This window comes from Silene latifolia, chromosome 3 (genome assembly GCF_048544455.1).
Source record: "Silene latifolia isolate original U9 population chromosome 3, ASM4854445v1, whole genome shotgun sequence".
Lineage (NCBI taxonomy): Eukaryota > Viridiplantae > Streptophyta > Magnoliopsida > Caryophyllales > Caryophyllaceae > Silene > Silene latifolia.
The window spans coordinates 70,046,575-70,059,799 of record NC_133528.1 but is presented as its reverse complement, the minus strand read 5'-3'; positions in this window follow the sequence as shown (position 1 = coordinate 70,059,799).

Genomic DNA, 13,225 nt, shown 5'->3' with positions numbered 1-13,225 from the left:
GGAAGGCAGCAACGACCACAAGGTAAGATTCAGTCTCTTGAGGTACCTGAATGGAAATAGGAGTCTATCTCCATGGATTTTCTAGTGGGTTTGCCGAGGAGTCAACAGGGTAACAACATGATATGGGTAATAGTGGATCGTTTGACCAAGTCAGCTCACTTTGTTCCGATGAAAGATACTTGGACCAAGATACAGTTAGCTTTGTCTTATAGGAAGCATATGGTTTGTTTGCATAGGGTGCCTAAGGATATAGTGTCAGATAGAGATGTGAGGTTCATATCGCGGTTTTGGAGAGAGTTACAGGAGTTTATGGGAACTACTTTGAAGATGAGTACAGCTTTTCATCCTGCGACAGATGGGCAGACAGAGAGGACCATCAAGACTTTGGAGGACATGTTAAGGGCTTGTGTGATGGAGTTTGGTGGTAGGTGGGAGGATAGGTTGGATCTGATTGAGTTTTCGTATAACAACAGCTATCACACAAGTATTGGGATGGCACCGTTTGAGGCTTTGTATGGGAGGAGGTGTAGGAGTCCGATTTGCTGGGATGATAGAGCTGAGGCCGTAATTTTAGGACCACAGATGGTATAGGAGATGGTAGAACAGGTTAAGCTGATAAGGCAAAAGATGAAAGCGGCCCCGGATCGACAAAAGAGTTATGCAGAATTACATCGTCGTGACATAGAGTTTCAGGTTGGGGACAAGGTTCTTTTGAAAATGTCTCCTATGAGTGAGGTCATGAGGTATCGGACCATATGAGATTTTGGATCGTGTGGGTGAGGTTGCTTACCGGTTAGCGTTGCCAGCAGCTTTGGATAGAGTGCATAATGTGTTTCATGTGTCTCAGTTACGGAATTATGTGAGAGATGCTTCACATGTGTTAGAGGTGGAGAACATAGAGTTGGATGAGTCCTTGTCTTATCTTGAGGTGCCAAAACAGATTCCTGATCGCAAGGTTCGGAGAACTAGACATGGGGAAACAGTGTTGCTTAAGGTTCTTTGGTCTAACCATGAGGTTGAGGAAGCTACTTGGGAGGCGGAAGAGGCTATGAGGGAGCGGTATCTGTCTCTTTTTTATCAGGTATGTGTGGTTACGGGGACGTATACATGTTTCTTTTAGGGGGTAGGACATGGTTGCATAAGGTTTTAGTGTTATTTTATGTTAGTTTTAGTACAAGTAGTAGTTGCTTTGAGTCGGTTTGAGATTTGGTTGGGAGTTTTGTATTGAGTTTTTGGTTATGTTGTTGTGTCGGAGTTGAGATAGTATGTTTTGCTTTTGTGTATGGGTTGAACTTCGGGGACGAAGTTCTTTTTAAGGAGGGAAGACTGTAATATTACGGTTTTCTATGTCTATGGGTACTCTATCGAGTGGGGCTTACTCAGTCGAGTAAGTATGTTTTTACGCAAAACAGTAGTCTGCCTGTTGGGTACTCGATCGAGTGCGTATGACACTCGATCGAGTAAGGGGCACTCGATCGAGTAAGTCACTTACTCGATCGAGTAGGTGAGTCTTACGGGTTATTTTAGCCGGGTTTTGTTAATAACGCGTGATTAATATAAAAGGATTCCGTCATTCTTTTTAATCACTTTTGCTTTTCTAAAACCTTTCCAAAAGAAAAAAAGTTACGTAGTTCTCCTTCGTCGCGTTGTTAAAAAATCCCAAGGGCTAGGATCGTTGAATTGTCTTGTTCTTTACGCCGTTGAGATCGTCCTGTCAAGGGTAAGGTTCTTGTAGAATTTTTATAATGTTTCGTTGAGTTTGCTTAAAGCCCTAATTGGGTATATTTGGGGGTTTTGGGTGTTTTATGTTGATTAGGTGATAATTATATGAATATGTGTTATAGGAGGAGGATTCGTAGACGAACATTACTGATTAGTTGCTGTGACGGTCTTGTGGTTGCTATTCCAGGTAGGATTTCCCTACTCAGTTATTGTTTACATTGTATTGTTGGTGGTTGATCATTGTTGATTTATATCATATTGGATTTGGTAATTGGTATTTGTTGTGGTATAACGTGGTTGGTTGTATAACTATCTTTGTTTTGCAAGGTGTGTCCTCGACTGAGTGGAGTCACTTGCGGGAATGGCTTCACGCCCTTGATCCGCCCTCTGTAGAACCCGCCACAGAGCGATGTGCACATTTGGGAAGTTGGGTTATCGCTCGGATGGGATAAGCGGGGCTTAGGTGGGAACGGCCGCGGTCCCACACTGGCGGTGTGGAATACTTGTTGCGATGAGTATTCTGGAAGGACTACACACTTTAGTGTGTAGTCAGATGTGTGGAGTTATGATGGAGATTGGAGGATTGTTGTATTGCTTCTGTTGTTTTAATTTATGTAAACGGTAACTGACCCCGGTTTAAATGTTTTGAAAACTGTGGTGATCCATTCGAGGATGTTGAGCAGTTATTGAGCAGGTATGAGTTGATGCGCATGGGATAGCTGGGTTGAGTCGCCACGAGATGTCTAGAAGTCTTCCGCTGTCACATGAACATTCTTTTACATTGTTTGGATTAGTATTTTTGAGAAACAGTTGTATTCACTTTATCAGTTTTGATTTTTGACTTGTTTCACTTTAAATTCATTTATTAAAGTACGTTTCTTTATTGTTTATTTGATATAAATTGCCTCGGGTAACCGAGATGGTAGCATTCTCATGCCTTAAGTGGTCCTGGTAAGGCACTTGGAGTATGGGGTGTTACATCATACTCCCAAAATCCCCCAAAATACCCAATTAGGGCTTTAAACAAAATCAACAAAAAGGTATAAAAACTATACAAGAATCTTACCCACAACACGACGAACTAAACGGCGTAAAGAACACGACGATCTGACAACTATAACCCTTAGGATTTGGTAGCAATGCAAAGAAGAGAGCAACGTGCTTTGTTTAGGTTGTGTGAGATTTTAGAAAAGATAAAAAGTGAAAAAGAAACTGGCGGAAAACTTTATATATCATTCTCGCATTGCTAACAAAACCCGGCAAAAATAACCCGTAGAACCGACTTACTCGATCGAGTGACCCTGTGCCACACTTACTCGATCGAGTACCCTTCAGCAGTAAACTGTTTCGAAATCCAAACTCACTTACTCGACAGAGTAAGCCCCACTCGATAGAGTACCCAACAACATATAAAACTGTAGTATTACGTTCTCCAGAGCAAATTTTCACTTTTTGCCTCTTTCCGAGTCCCCACGAGCTCAGGTATGCTCGTGGGGATCTTTGTCCTGCATTAATTCTCCTTCAATTCTTCATCATTTCAATATGGGTTGCATTACAAAGGCTTGATTAGCCTAGGCATGTGCTTCCCCACACTTTATCATCAAACACTACACATTTGAAGCACATTTAAATCCCTCCCTCACTTGCTCTCATGTTACACAAATTCGTCAAACAAAGCATGTAAAATGAAATGCAAAAATTGAGTAATGCAAAAGTTAAATGAAATGCAAGTTAAGAGGTTAGAATATTTATAAATGGTGGTTTAGGGAGGACTCCACCAAACTCTCTTTCTTTTGAGAGGTGTCAATGGGGCAAAGCCAAGGCGTTGTTGATTTTGCTCAACGCCTTGAAGAAGTAGTCAAATGCTTGTTCATTGTCGTGATAGAAATCTTGCATAGACCTAGGCACATTGTTTTCTTCATTCATGTAGTAGTCCGAGTCAAAGAGGTGACAAGGGTCTATATAGCCTTGGTCTAGAATCATAGCATTCCCAATGTATGGGTTAACAAGTCCTTCAAACTCGTCATCCCATAGACCATAAACTTCATTTGCTTTCTCTCCTATGTCGGGTGGATCATGAGTTGACAAGAGCAACTCTCCTTCCTTGTTATCATGGCCAATGAGGCCTCCATCTATACTTGTCATGAGTGAGCTTTGTTGGAGTAGTGTCCTCCACAATAAGTGCGTTTACATAATAAATCTCGTAAAAGGAATATCAGGGATTTATTTATTTATTTGTCAGCTGGTCATCGTTAATCGGTAATGATTGGCTGACTAGAGTTTGACATTACTGTCGTGTGACGGCGATGATCAGCTGATCCCTTTAGGTCACACCTATAGGATGATGCCCAAATGGAAAAACTAATTATTTGTATGAGATACAAAATAATTAAATCCTTGTATTATTTGACTTTTAGTTAGTCACATAAATGTATTATTTGATGACGGGTTACGAACTCGGGACAATGAGATTTATTATTTAATTATGTGATGTTTAAATAATAAATGATTAGAGTTTATTAATTAATTGTTAATTAATTAATTTTATACGATATGTGTATATGTTTTGAGGTGGAATTAATTAGCTATTAAATTTTACAAGAGGTTATAAAATTAGCTAAGTGGGTTAATATTGATACATTGTATGTTGATAAAATGGTCTTATGATTACTTAATGGTTAAGTAGTCATTGGTAGTTAATTTGTATTATTTAAGTGTTAAATAATTAAATTAATATTTAATTATGTAAGATAATTAAATATAAGACTTATAAGCATTTGTGGGGCAAATGTCGAAAACCGAAATGGACCCATATAAGTCCATTTGGCTGATTTTTTAGAGGACACCAAGTGTCCTTTTAAGTGGCAAATTCCACTTAGATTTGTCTCCCATATTTGGCTATAAATACTCAACTATTCACATCATTTTACTAGTTGGAAAAATTTGAAGAAAATTGTGTCTTTGTTTGAGCACTTTATCAAGAGACCATTTTTCTTCTCATTTATTCATCTTAAAAACACATATATAAATTAACTAGTAATATTATCAAAGTAATAATATTATTTAGTACATCAAATATACAATAAACAAGGTTTACTACTACATATACCTAGTTAGTATTTTAGTAGTATTTTGGGTTGATTCTTGGGTTGTTCCTTAGGAGACCATCTATTTTGGTGGTTTGTTGTCTTGGAGGATCATCCATTTTCATAGCTCAAGAACAACATCAAGGAAGGAGTCCTTGAGTTGTACCCAAAACTTGCCTTATACAATGTAAGTAACTTTTGTCTTAAGATGGTTTAATACCATCTTTTATACTTTTATTTGCATGCATGTAGATTTAGACCACTTTAAATTAATTTGTAAGTTTAATATTATAAGATGAGTATTAATATGGTCTAAATAACTAACAAGTGGTATCAGAGCATTATTAAATACATGCATGTTGTCTTAAGACGATTTTAGTAATTTATGAGATAAATTAATAAAATTGATATTATGTTACTAAAATTAGTTTTATCACATAATATGGTCTTGCATGTAAATAATCTGGTCTTAGGATGATATGGGACGAAAATTTGATTTTTGTTAAATTTTTCCACTTTTTATAAATTAAAATGGCATAAAATTGAGTAAAAATGCATTAAAATTAATTAAGAGTTAATTAAAATTGATTGCATGTTAATTTTATGCATATTTATTTAGAAATAACCACATGCATGTTCTATTTATGAGAAAAATAGAAACTTTAAATTAATGTGATTAATTTAGGTAGTTTATTGATTTTTATTTGATAAAAATTGGTAAATAATGGTTATTTTGCAAATAAATATTGATTTAATTTTAGGGCTCGAAATTTTTGAATTTTTAGCTCCTGGAAATTGTTCCAAAATGTACAAAATTTTATTTTAAGTCATTTTATTTTTTATGGTTTGATTTAGAATTAAATCGTAAAAATTGTCGCTTTACCGATTAAATTGTGAAATCGTTTTAAATAAATTTTAAAAACAAAAATTTTCACTTGTGTGGCATTTTTGGTGTAAGACCAGAATGTTCATGGCTTTGAAATTTATTTTTCCATAAATTTTTAAATTGAATGGAATTTTTGTATGATAATTGTGAATTATTATATCATTTTTGTCATAATTGTGTTTTAATTCCCATATAAATTCAAGATAATTGTTGAGAATAATTATTTTGATATTAGACCAGATTAGTATGATGAGTAAGTCTTAAATTTATTTTAAGAATTGATTATGAATTTTTATTGGTAAAAATTCCGTCAAAGCAAGCTCAAATGATCGTTGTTGGTAAGTTAGACGATTTGGCATGTCATTTTCTATAATGCATTTGATTATTCATTTGGATGAATGTTTTTTTTAGCATTATAATTATGTAATTTTTTTCCTAATATGGCCATAGGTAGAAGTTGGTATTTCCCGTAATGTAAGGGAATATCGACTTGTTTTGTAATTAATTGCGATTTCGTATCGTCTAATTTGTAATTAATTAATAGTTTTTATTTTAATTTTATTACAAATTGTATAATAGAGTATTGTTATGTAATTTAATTATTAGTAATTAGATGAAGCATCTAAAGACGGAGTTTTCATGAAGACGGTGTTTTCGGAAAGGCGTTCCGAAATACTAAAGAAGGAGGCCAATTTATGAAGACTCAAGGGACCAAGGAGTTGGTTTCCGATATGTAATAATTTTAGTTAATTAGATTAACTAGGTGGTCATATTAGGACTTACTTGTTTACATTTATGCATTCATGCCAAATCGTCACTACATGTTTTATTTTTGTTGTTATCGATTTAATTGTCTAGCATTCACCAATTTAGTTCACTTAAAAGTGATAGACAATTAAATTGATAAGATCTCTCACATTTGTTTAAAATTGAGATTAAGCCTTACCAAATAATAGCACCTATGAATCCCTTCTTCATTAGAGGTAGGTTCGGATCACCGAGGTACACTCTTTTTACGTTGGGTAAGTAGTAGGGTAATAAAGTTATTACGCGTGAAAATTGGTTGGACTCAACGGGATAAATATGGGTTGAATCGGTCCACCGTGCCCATATTTATTTTGGGGCTAAAAGATAGATTTTAAGAAAATCCGTCAACCAAGAGTTCTAGTAGTAGAATCAGTCAAAATGTTGACTCACCAAATTTATATAAATATGGGTTGAATCAGTCCACCGTGCCCGTGTTTATATAAAATTGGATCTTGGAATCATTTATATAATTCAGTGGGAGATCATTATATAAATGGGAACTTGTTAAATAGTTTCACAAGTTAAATATTTCTACACGATAAATGTTAATCTTTCCTTTATTTCCTTTGTAGTAATCACGATGACTTCTACTAGTGAAACCGTCACCATAGCTAGAGATTCATGGCTACGTTCTTTTATGGACAAATATGTTTTAAAAGCCGACGGTAGTAATTTTAAAGATTGGGAGGAACAACTTCGATTAGCTGCCGCAGGTGATGGCAAATAACGCTACCTTGTCCATCCTTCTCCCCCTTCGCCTAGTACAAGGGCCACTGCCGATGTAAGGGAGGCTTTTTCAAATTATCAAAAGGAATCCGCTGCAATTAAAAATGTTTTGATTTTTTCAATGGGTCATTCTTTACAAAGGCAATGTGTCTAGTTTCACGATGCACATGAAGTATTCTCGAGGCTTTCTACTATGTTTTCTCAAGCCCCGAGGATAATCCAGTATGACACCGCAGTTCGTTTCTTTGAGGCTAACCTCAAAGATGGTCAACCTGTAAGTTCACACGTACTTAAAATGATTGAGTACGTGGAAACTTTAGAGGGGTTGGGATGTAAGATCCCCGACGAACTAGTGGTGGACCGAGTGCTCCACTCTCTCTCTCACGTCAAGGGATTTACCCAATTTAAGGTAAATTATAATATGACAAACATGAGAAAGAGTTTACATGAGCTCCATTCTCTGCTTGTGCAAGCAGAGAAGGACATGGGATTGAGTGGGAGTATAAGGAAAGATGTGCTTGCGATTAACGTGTAGGGGAAGAAGCAGTTTAAGAGGAACGCAGGTAAGAAGCCCGTTCAGGTGGAGGGCAAAGGTAAAGCAATTGCGAATTGCTCTACCAAGCCTAAACCTATAAAGGGTAATCCTCTTAAATATACTTGTAATTATTGTAATAACAAGTGACATTGGAGACGTAATTGTACAAAGTACCTGGATGACATTAAAGCTGGCATTGTGAAGCCGACATGTAATTTCTCAACTGACTCTTTTATGATAGACATAAATTATGCTTCAAATACAACTTGGGTATTAGATACTGGTTGTGGTTCTCACTTGTGCAATCATTTGCAGGGCCTAAAAAGCATAAGAAAGCTAAACAAGGGTGATGTCGATCTCCGAATGGGAAACGGGTCTAAAGTAGATGCCGTCTTAGTAGGAACTTATGTACTTAGTTTAGCTTTGGGGTTGGAGTTGCATCTTAATAATTGTTATTTTGTACCAACGTTATCTAGAAATATAATATCCTTATACGTGTTAGACACTGAAGGGTTTTATTTTGTAATTAAAGACAAGTGTTATACTTTTTCCCTTAATGGGATTGTATATAGCCAAGCTATTTCGATCAATGGAATTTATATTCTAGATACCTGCAACGATGTTTATCATTTAGATAATAAAAGACTCAAAACAGGTGATCCCGATCAATCTTATTTATGGCATTGTCGATTAGGACACATTAACGAGAAACGCATTAAAAGACTAGTGTCGACTGGTATAATTAAACCTTTTGATTTCGAATCATTTGGTACATGCGAATCTTGTCTTCTTGGCAAGATGACTCGTTCACCTTTTCTAGGAAAAGGATCTTGAGCTAGTGAGTTATTGGGTTTAATACATACCGATGTATGTGGTCCAATGACAGTCACTACTAGAGGTAATTATGACTATTTCATTACTTTTTCCGATGACATGAGTAGATATGGGTATATCTACTTAATGAGGTATAAAAGTGAAGCTTTTGATAAGTTCAACGAGTTTCAGAATGAAGTAGAAAACCAATTAAATAAGAAGATTAAAGCATTACGATCAGTTCGTGGTGGGGAGTATTTAAGCAATGACTTTAGAGATCACGTTAAAGACTGTGGTATTGTATCTCAGTTAACTCCTCCTGGCACACCACAATTAAATGGCGTGTCTGAAAGGAGGAATCGAACTTTATTAGATATGGTTCGATCGATGATGAGTCAAACAGACTTACCTAAGTCATTCAGGGATTTTGCCATTTTATCTGCTGTACAATCAGTTAATAAAAGTCCCACTAAAGCAACTGACAAAACTCCATATGAGATATGGAAAGGGAAAGTCCCGAATCTGTGATACATGAAAGTATGGGGTTGTGATACTTATGTAAAGAGCAAGTCTGACGATAAACTTGCAACTCGTTCTGAAAAATGTATTTTTGTAGGCTACCCTAAGGAAACTTGTGGATATTACTTCTACAATAGTAACGAGAATAAAGTGTTTGTTGCTCGTGAAGCTGTCTTTCTAGAAAAGGAGTTTATTTCTAGAAGACAGGGTGGGAGAAAATTTGAAGTTGTTGAAGTTCAAGAGCCACAAAATGATGTGACAGTGCAGGAAGATGTTCCTACTACGTCAGAATCGGTTATTGTTCCTGTTGAACCTAGGAGGTCAGAAAGGGTTAGTCGCCAGCCTGATAGATACCTTGGTATTATCGAGGAAGATGGTGACTATGAGGTTTTACTTTTAGAAAGTGATGAACCCAAGACCTATAAAGCAGCTATTACGAGTTCTGACTCTAAGCTATGGCTCGAGGCCATGCAATCCGAAATGGATTTCATGTACGATAATCAGGTATGGGACCTGGTTGACTTACCTAAAGATGTTCGACCTCTTCAGTGTAAGTGGATATTCAAGATTAAAATCGGCATGGATATTCAAGATTAAAATCGGCATGGATGGACATAAGGATGTCTACAAAGCTAGATTGGTGGCAAAAGGTTTCACGCAGGTTCATGGTTTACACTATGATGAAACTTTTGCACCAGTTGCTATGCTTAGATCTGTTCGGATAATGTTAGCGATTGCTACATTTCTTGATTATGAGATATGGCAAATGGATGTCAAAACCGCTTTCCTGAACGGGTTTCTGGAAGAGGAAGTGTTCATGACACAACCTGAGGGTTTTGTGGATCCTAATAACAAAGTATGCAAACTTAAGAGATCCATTTATGGTCTTAAGCAAGCGTCAAGGAGTTGGAATCATCGTTTTGATCATGTTATTAAACAAAATGGTTTTTCTCGAAGTGTTGAGGAACCATGTTTATACATGAAGTTTAGTGGGAGTAAAGTTGTTTTCTTACTTCTTTATGTGGACGACATATTACTCATTGGGAATGACGTAGATATGTTTGCTTCTGTTAAGAAGTGGCTAGGAAATCACTTTCAAATGAAAGATTTGGGAGAAGCTCAGCGCATCTTGAGTATCCAGATCTATAGGGATAGATCCAAAAGGATATTAGCATTGAAAGCCTATATCGATAAGATTCTTGACCGATTCAATATGAAAAACTCCAAGAGAGGTTTTCTACCTATGGGCATGAGGATCACTTTGAGTAAGTCACAGTGTCCTACTGAGCCTAAGGATATTGAACGCATGAAATCGATTCCCTATGCTTTCGTTGTTGGATTGATCATGTATGCTATGATGTGTTCTCGTCCTAACGTCTCGTATGCTTTGGAGTATGATGAGTCGTTTTCAGAAAACTCCAGGTGTGAGTCACTGGATAGCCGTCAAGAATATTCTAAAGTACTTGAGAAGGACTAAAGATTCATTCTTAGTGTTTGGAGGAGAATATGAATTACGTATAAGAGGTTATACGGATGCCGCTTTCAAACCGATAGGGATGATTTGAAATCCCAGTGGTTTTGTCTTTTTGTTGAACGGAGGGGCGGTTTCTTTGGAGAAGTTTCAAGGAGTCTCGTGACTTCGATTCTACAACGGAAGTGAGTGCATTGCGACCTCTGAAGGCCGCAAAGGAAGTCGTTTGGATTAGGCAATTTTTAGAGGGATTGAAGGTAGTTCCTACCGCCGAGGATCCTATCAATTTGTATTGTGATAACAGTGGGGCAATTTTTCAAGCAAAAGAGCCCAAGTCTAGTAACAAGACTAGACACGTACTTAGGAAATTTCATGTAATTAGAGATTTAATCGAAAGGAAAGAAATTACAGTTTGTAAGGTTGAGACAGCTGACAACATCGCTGATCCTTTAACTAAGCCTTTATCTCAAGCTAAACATGATAGTCATGTAGTTTCGATGGTGTTGAGACGAATGCCAGAACTGTTGTAAATTATATGATATGTAATAATCAAAATATTGTATTTATTATTTCATATAAGATAAGTTGCATTTATTGTTATATTCAGTTTTATGTCTGAATTTATATACTTTGTTTTCTCCAAATAGGTTGTAAAGACAATGTCGAACCCTATTAAGTGAAATGGATTAACATTGTATTTTGTCCCTAGTTACTTAATGAGGTGACGTCTCGGAGTGACTAGATTGTAAGGCGATAGATGACAGGTTCGACTGTAATATGGTCATAGTGATGACTGGTCGATTACATAGGCAGATTGTGAGACAATTTGTCGGACAGTGACCGTTTATAGTGTCCTTTTGTTGCTAGGTCGTGGCGAGGATTTCTATTTATTCCTTCGAGTCAATTCTTTAGACTAGTGACTATTTGTCTGAGTTGGTACGGTTTTCCGGTGGCTTTGGTTTTTGTTCTAGGTCGCACCGTAAAAGGAGGCCGATGAGTATTTACTGGGTCATTGTGATCTGTATCGAATGAAGAAAATAGGTCAACGAGATTGTCCTTTTAAGTCATATTTTATCTCAAGGCCACTCGAGGAGTGATGACTGTGAATACGTGGCCACGCTCGGATGAGATCTATAGTAGATTATCCGGTCAGATAGTCATTCTCCTGATCGAGGAAACCACTTTATGATATGATCACGTGCATGAACGACCTGAAAGACATCTTGCATTGAGTGGGAGATATTATTGGACAAGAGAATTGGTAACGCACACTTGTGTCAGACAAGTGGGAGATTGTTGGAGTAGTGTCCTCCACAATAAGTGCGTTTACATAATAAATCTCGTAAAAGGAATATCAGGGATTTATTTATTTATTTGTCAGCTGGTCATCGTTAATCGGTAATGATTGGCTGACTAGAGTTTGACATTACTATCGTGTGACGGCGATGATCAGCTGATCCCTTTAGGTCACACCTATAGGATGATGCCCAAATGGAAAAACTAATTATTTGTATGAGATACAAAATAATTAAATCCTTGTATTATTTGACTTTTAGTTAGTCACATAAATGTATTATTTGATGACGGGTTACGAACTCGGGACAAGGAGATTTATTATTTAATTATGTGATGTTTAAATTATAAATGATTAGAATTTATTAATTAATTGTTAATTAATTAATTTTATACGATATATGTATATGTTTTGAGGTGGAATTAATTAGCTATTAAATTTTACAAGAGGTTGTAAAATTAGCTAAGTGGGTTAATATTGATACATTGTATATTGATAAAATGGTCTTATGATTACTTAATGGTTAAGTAGTCATTGGTAGTTAATTTGTATTATTTAAGTGTTAAATAATTAAATTAATATTTAATTATGTAAGATAATTAAATATAAGACTTATAAGCATTTGTGGGGCAAATGTCGAAAATCGAAATGGACCCATATAACACTACTACAAATACAGGCTATAACAACGGTCAAAAACCGTTGTTATATAAAAATGCGGACGTTGTTAAAGCGTTCGTTGTAAAAAGTTTTAACAACGGTTGATTTTCTTAAGGAAACCGTTGTTAAAAATATTAACAACGGTTTTAAGTATAAAAACCCGTTGTGGAAAGTGTGACTCAATGTTGGGGGGAAAGTTATAACAACGGGTTTTAATATACAAAACCGTTGTTATAACTAAAGACAACGGGTTGTTTGTAAATAACCGTTGTTGTTTGTTCTTAAAAAATAAAAAAAAAAAAAATTAAATATTACTAGATGCATGCATAATTACGGCCCGTTATAATTCCGATGCATGCATTATTACTGACATCACTGTGCATATGAACGGACAATATGGAATGAGAAGAGTTAGTAATAAGATTTGAAGAAGCATTGAGAGATATGATGATGATTATGCATGGCACAACTTCCTAACATATATATTAATTAAAAAACAACTCAACCCACACATTGCTTAGTATAAATACATTGCATTATCTCAACTAACATTTCCATTATCTCAATATATACATCTCCAAACCCTAATAAAAAACAAACTCCAAATAAATAACCCTACTTAATCTTTCAAAACAAACTCCAAACTCCAACAAAATGAATGATTTCATCCTTAAGACTCTTACTATGATCGAAAACAACAGTTTCA